Below are 7,501 nucleotides of genomic sequence, written 5' to 3'. Positions count from 1 at the left end.
ATGCAAGGACATTTCATGGAAAGAGAGTTTTAAAATTACTTTGTATGCGTAAAGAGAAAATAAAACTTTTTGATGTCTTGGCTCAAACTGAATAGGATCTCACTTAATAGCCCATGTAGTACTTTAAGATGATTTATTATTGTGCTAATATTGTAATGTAATATTTATTAAGCATTGAAAGTGTGCAGAATACTAGATAGTCCACATAAAAATCCTGGTGGATTTCAGGGAAAAGGGCTAAGAAATGCACTCTCCTAATCCACAGGAAAAGAGAGCAATTCAGAACCTAGCTGAACCAATGAATCCTACTTAATTTAGTATACAGCATATGTCCAAAAAAAAAAAAAAAGGTAGACTAATAGAAATGGAGAGTGAGCATCTCTGATTAGAAGGCTGTGATCTTAAGAGCACACTTTCCTCCCCAGACCTGATTTTCTTTTTTTTTTTTTTGTAAAGATTTTATTTATTTATTTGAGAGAGAGAATGAGAGAGAGAGAGCACATGAGAGGGGGGAGGGTCGGAGGGAGAAGCAGACCCCCTGCTGAGCAAGGAGCCCGATATGGGACTCGATCCCGGGACTCCAGGATCATGACCTGAGCCGAAGGCAGTCGCTTAACCAACTGAGCCACCCAGGCGCCCAAGACCTGATTTTTAAAAGGGTTAATTCAGTAAAATATTTCTCATTTAACAGAAGTTTTGGCCAATAACCCTCTGCATTATCATCTGATGTTCTAAGATCATAAGTTACAGTGGTTTCAGAGACCAGCTTTATAACTATTATCCCAAACTACAAGATGAAATGCTTTTAAAAAATTATACCTTAACTGTAACTTTACAGCATCACAATAAAATTTACAATGTTGGCATAAGGTATGTGGAAGTCTCAGAATAGAGTTATAAATTTGCTGTAAGAGGACAATTTCCCCCCCAAATTAATAGCATATTTAAAAATATCATCTCTACTGTGGCCAAGATAAATGGGGGGGGGTAACCCGAGACAATGATTTAGGTGACTACAAAGAAAAATGCACATTCCCAAATAGTAGGACCCAAATCCCTCCACTTTTATCTGAAAAAATGCACATAATTTGAGAAAAGATTTTCTTAGTTTGCCATAATTCTACACTTTGCTTAGCCAGTTTAGATCTGGGGGGAAAAGTAATGCCAAAGCTCAAAAGTGGCTTAGGAACAGCATTTCCTATTTCATGAAATCATGTTCACTGACTAAGGGTTTTATCTTTTACTTGTCTTTAAATAGAATTCTCCCAGAAGTTGGTGAAAGTCTTGGGTGTAAATTGATTGGGGGTGCCTGGATGGCTCAGTCGGTTAAGTGTCTGCCTTCAGTTCAGGTCATGATCCTGGGATCCTGGGATCAAGCCCCACATTGAGCTCCCTGCTCAACAGGGAGCTTGCTTCTCCCTCTCCCTCTGCCTGCCGCTCCCCCTGCTTGTGCTCTCTCTCTCTCTCAGATAAATAAATAAAATCTTTAAAAAAAAAGAAAATTGATTGAAAAACAAGTTCTCTCTGTCTCTATATATGCTCATATCAATGCTATGCATGTATGTGTGTGTGTATATATATATATAATATGGATAATTTTATATATATATAAAATGGCCTCAGTGAAGTAAAATATAGATATTTTAGCTTCTTTTGAGTCCCTAAGCAAGTAAAAGAATACAAAATGCATACTTATATGCATACAAATGCATACTTATATGCTTTTTGGATGATGGTAGATTAAGCTAATGGGATAAAAGTATCCTAATTATCAGTCTGAATATAGAAAAAAAAAGCACAAATTAACTTTATTTCTGAAAAGATTCCTTATATTCTTTTTATTTAAATAAAGTTATACTGGGGTGCCTGGGTGGCTCAGCTGGTTAAGCGTCTGCCTTCGGCTCAGGTCATGATCTCAGGGTCCTGGGATAGAGCCCTGTGTTGGGCTCCCTTCTCGGTGGGGAGTCTGCTTCTCCCTCTCTCTCTCCCTCCACTGGTGCTCTCTCTCTCAAATAAATAAAATCTTTACAAAAAATAAAGTTATGCTATAGATGTCTATGACTGCCATTGTAATAAAACATAAGTACAAGCTTCTTTTGGTAATATGCATTCATCTCCATGTATAGTCTTTTTTTTAAAAAAAAAAAGATTTATTTATTTGAGGGAGAGTGCGTGCGCGCACACACATGAGCGTGGGAGTGAGGGTAGGGGCAGACAGAGAGAGAGAGAGAGAATCCTTAAGCAGATTCCCCGCTGAGCTCGGATCCTGACCCTAAGATCACAACCTGGGCTGAAATCAAGAGTTGGCTGCTTAACCGACTGAACCACCCAGGCACCCCCACCATGTATGTTCTTTTAAGGAAAGAATGTAGTGTTATTTAATAATTCTCAAAGAACATTTTAGGACCGTATACTTTATGCTAGTTGATGGATTAGATTTGTAAAATGCAGATACATTTTATTTGGTGATTTTTATTTAAAAATTTGAAGAGGGGAAACAGCAGTGAAAAATACATTCAGTTCAAGTAGTAAAGACAACATGAAACTTTCCTAGGGGAATAAAATCACAATTTCAGCGTTATAGTTAAAAACTGGTCACATAAGTCTATGGTCTATAGAATGAAGTTTAGATAATGAAAAGTGATATGGAAATTGGTTGAATCAACTAGTTCTTGTTGGCTTCTTTTTAAATTACCTGTAATCACATAGTCATCTGTAGTACATAGGAACGTAAAACATATTTTCATATATGTCTAATTATAGGGTTTAGTTGTTTATCAAAATGACCGCCCAAGCTTCTGTATGTTTAAAAAGTTTGCTCTGCAGATCTTATTTAAACTATGTTTTCAAACAGGCAAAACAATGACAGTTCATAAATAAAAAATTTAAAAAATGACTTTTTCAGAATATTGTGGCAACTTGTAAAACTCCTGCTTATCCGCACACTCCTACTTATCCACAGACTTTCTGAGAAGGGATGCTGTGAACCAAACTCCAGGAAGCACCCAGAAAGTAAAGAAAGAATGAGCAAAGTAGAAAATTCATGATGGAAGTTGAAGGTCACAAGACAGAAGGTAGAGACGTGACACTCTCTTTAGTAGACAGTTTTTTTTTTTTGCTTTGTTTTGTTTTTTTTTCACTTTTAGGTTGTACACAGAAGAAACAGCTAGATCAGAAATAGAAAAGGAGCATTTCCTTAGGTCTCCAAGGAGAGAAATGCTAGCAAATAGTTATTTCTAAAAGATTCTGAGAAACCTATTGTACAAAGGGGTGAGGAGGTGCAAAGGCTTTATTAAATAAATAGTTTGGTGATAGAACCTGGGTTTCTTGGGGCTTTGGAATGAATTCTAAATTTTTAGGAAGATAAATAGCAGGATTAGATTAAATACCATTTTGTTAGTCATCTGTGAGAAAGTTTTGTGTCTAATTGTTATTTCTTTCATCTTTGTTCTTGAGTTTGTTTCCTATTTCTTCTGGGTATCAGTTCTAGTTTAACTACTGTATTAAACTACAGTCTGTGGACTGTGGGGTTTCATTCACCAGCTTGTTTCATTTCTTTATCTGGACACCTGACCCAACAGAACTCTACTTCAACCTGGAGACGACTAATGCAAAAATGAAGTTTAAACTAGTCCAAAAAAGATTAACCCATATTTGAAAGCAAGCTTTGCCCCTGCAACCCCATCTTGGAGATGGCATTCTCGTTCATGCCATATGAAAACTACTTTTAAAGCATCACTCATCTTAATAAAGAGGATCATAAAATTCAGTTCTCTAAAGTATCAACATTCTTGCCTTGACGGTTAATTGAAACATTTCAGACAAGTAAGTACAGAATTTACTTTTTTGCCTGAACTAGTGAAGTAATTACGGTAAAAATAAATTACCTGGATCAGTGATTCTTAGTTTTCTATGCTCCTTAGAATTCCCTGGGGAGCTTCTAAAAATTACAGATCCCAGGTCCTTTACCCTAACAAACTAAAACCGGAAGTGGGGTCCTGGCATTGTTCTTTTTAAAACAGCTCCCTATGTGGGGTGCCTGGGTGGCTCTGCCTTTGGTTCAGGTCATGATCCCTGGGTCCTGCTCAGCAGGGACTCTGCTTCTCCCTCTCCTTTTGCCCCTCCCCCCTCATGCTCGCTCTCTCTCTCTCTCTCAAATAAAAAATATTTTAAAAAATACATAAAAAATAAAAAAGCTCCCTAGGTGACTCTAATTTGTAGCCAAGATTAGAACATCAATCTAGATAGTTCAAAGCCAAAAAATAATGAACAAATAAGGAAACAAGTAAATCCATTCCAATTTGTATGTTGAGGCATAATGATTATTACTTGTCACTTGTTTTAAAACCACCAAAAAAAAAAAAAAAAAAACCCCACCAGTGGGGGCTCCTGGGTGGCTCAGCTGGTTAGGCATCTGCCTTCGGCTCTGGTCGCAATCCCAGAGTTCTGGGATCGAGTCCCGCATCTGACTCCTTGCTCAGCGGGGAACCTGCTTCTCCTCTCCCTCTGCCTGCAGCTACCCCTGCTTGTGCTCTCTGTCAAATAAATAAATAAATAATAAAAAATCTTAAAAAAAAAATAAAACCACCAGGGCATTTGGTTGCCTGTATTTAAATTCAAACATTTGTAGATTGCAGTTAAGCCCTTCTACAGTCCATTCTTAACAGACTTTTCAGGTCTCAGCTCCCTACAACCCTGTTCAAGTCTTGTCAACTCAGAGCCTTCTAACACTCCCTACCCTTTTACTCTGTGTTTTTAGTTTGCTGTTTTCTTTCTCTCATACCTCAACCTCATTCTGTACTTGGCAGAATGCTATTTCCCCTTCAAAGACCAGCTTAAGAGTCATTGCCTCTGTGACATTGGAGTAATCATAATATAGTTATTTTATATAATGCTGATTTGTATAAATTCAAATCCCTTAAATATTTTCCTGAAGAGACAAAGTCACATTGTCTGGCGATAAGTGAACGGTTAATAATACCTCTTCAAAGTCCATCTAAGTATGTGTCTATCATATTGCTGCTTAGTTACCTAGGTATATCAATATCAATAATTACCTAGGTATATCATCCCAGAAGGAGGCATTTGATTTAGGTTTATGAACTATTTCACATAGACTTTTGAGTTATGTTCTGAAATAGTTGCAAATTCCAATGTCTTATTCCAACTCCCTGAATCATTTTAAGGAAGACCATCATTATGATTTTTTTTTTCCTGCTTAAAATTGGACTATCCAGACTTTAAGCAAATTAGAGATATTGAAAATATTAGGACATCTATATTCTTTGATATGTTGAATTTTCACATTTGAAGTATGAGTTTCAAATAGGAACTAAGTGGATTTAATTTCTTTTTCCTTACTCCTTTGGCTTTGATGCCACAGGAAGCCAGCTTGCTAACTCCCTGATACCTGATATTTCCCTGACTGAAAGGACTTTCTGATGAGGATCAGCATTTTCCCCAAGACAGGAGTGTGAATTTTCTTCTTCCTAAAGATACACATGTCCCTTAAAAGAGCCCAGAATATTTCTTGCAAAACTTCCTCAGTCATTTGAGCACTTATTAGAGCTACTATCAGAAAGGCTGAGGGAAGAAATGCACCATTCCTGCAAAGGAAAAAACAAATGCACCCTAAAATAGGCCAAGAACTTGAACATCAGCAAGATTACAGGCCAGGGGGTAAAAGTAAATCAAGCTTTGAATAAAAATTTGGTTTCAAAAATAAATGCTTATCCTTTAGTTCCCTGGCTTAAGTTTTCCAACTTTCTCACTGCAGGAATTTTGTGAAATATACAAATGGTAGACAAGTATTTGTGTTAATATTCTGAATTTACATTTTTTTAAAATTAGGAATGTGGTTGGTTTGTTGCGGTGGTCCGTCATGAAGTCTGTAATTATACAGATTGCAATTTACACCTAGTCACAAATAGAGGAGTTACTCTCCTAGGACAATTTCAGGATCTCTTCAGGTAAGACAATTTCAGGATGTCTTCAGGTAGGAAAATTTTCTGTAACTGAGGAACGACTCAACTTTTAGGTAAGAGCTCATTATGTCCAGGTAATTCCATGCCGATGTGAGCTCTTCCTTTTCCCTCAAGTCTTTATTGATCTTGACCCCAGGTTCTCCATCAGACTCAATCCTGACTGAGCTGCAGGCAATACCCCCGCTGGGTGCGGACTTCAGGCCCACCACTGGAGGGCGTCTGGACGCTTCCAAACAATTCCGAAGCTCCTGGAAAGTCTGATCTAGAAAACTAAAGCACAGGAGGGAGAACGTGATATTTGATTTTATTGGGCTAATAAGTAAAGGGGATAACAGGAAGGTTGGGAGCAAAACTAAACCGATTTCTTTCGTGGGATCAGCCCTTCCCACCGGGGCAGCCAACTCCCTAGAGGGCAGGAGAGACTAATATGAAGGCCTGAGCCCTCTGAGCTCCGCAAGGGCAAGTCTCCGAGGGGTTGGTGCCCCACAGCGCCGAGCTCCTGGCTAGACTAGATTCCCGGGCGCTGGAGGACGGGGGACGCGTCCCAAGGCGCTCGGACCGCCTTGCTGTCAGGCGATCGTGCTTCCGAGGGCGCTGGGGACCAAGGCGCTGCAACCTGTTCTAGAAGTCCTAGAAGTCCGGGTACGCGAGGCCTTTTCAAATAATAAAGGAACTCCCGCCCCGACCTGCGATTCTTCCCGCACCGGGTTCGTTGAAAGCATCTATCCTTTGGGGAGTGGGCAGTAAACCAACTTCGGGGTAGAAATGTAAAAGGTGTAATGTTTTTCTGATGGGCTCCCCTGCCGCATTCATTTCCTTCCTGCTGAAGGATCGCACTGAATTGTAATCACTTTACACTGATTTTCTCAATTTAAAAAAAATGTGTTTCAGAGCATCACTTTAAAAAAAAAGTCTTGCTTCCTGCTCATGAACCTTTAAGTCCCTGGTAGGAAGAGGCGAGTTGAAAGGCACATGAGAGATGCTCAGGTTTCCAAGATAACCCAGCTCCGGGCAATGCGCGTCGTGAACAGCGCAGATTTACAAGAACACGAATTCATTGAGGCTCCCTGCCAGCCTGTCTGCTGGGACTTCAAGTCACCTGCAGGGCCTGGGAGACAGATTTCGGCTTGCCGGCTACAGGATGGGAACCGGTTCCTGTGTAATTGAAAAACCGCACTCTCAGGTAAAAAGATGTCAAATCACTCCTCAGCCCAGACGGAATTCAGCATCCAAAGGGTTACGCGCGGCTGCTGGGTTCGGGCGGAGGAGAGGGCGCCTCGGCACTCCCAGTAATTCAATTAGTCAGGTTTCTGGAAGGTGGGGCCGAGGAGGGGGGTAGGAGGCGTGGGGAAGGGAGGAGATTAAGAAAACGCCTCTTTCTCGTGGAACAAACCAATCCTGTTGGAGTGAAGAGAGAGGAAAAAACCCCGACCTGTAAGCAAACAGCAGGCCGTTCACTGACTGGCTGCTCCAACCCCCCCCCCCCCCCCCCCCCCCCCCCCCCCCCCCCCCCCCCC

The sequence above is a fragment of the Mirounga leonina genome, unplaced genomic scaffold (genome assembly GCF_011800145.1).
Source record: "Mirounga leonina isolate KUSES-001 unplaced genomic scaffold, KU_Mleo_1.0 Mir_168, whole genome shotgun sequence".
NCBI classification, from domain to species: domain Eukaryota; kingdom Metazoa; phylum Chordata; class Mammalia; order Carnivora; family Phocidae; genus Mirounga; species Mirounga leonina.
The sequence above is the reverse complement of the archived record's forward strand: the minus strand, read 5'-3'. Positions refer to the sequence as shown.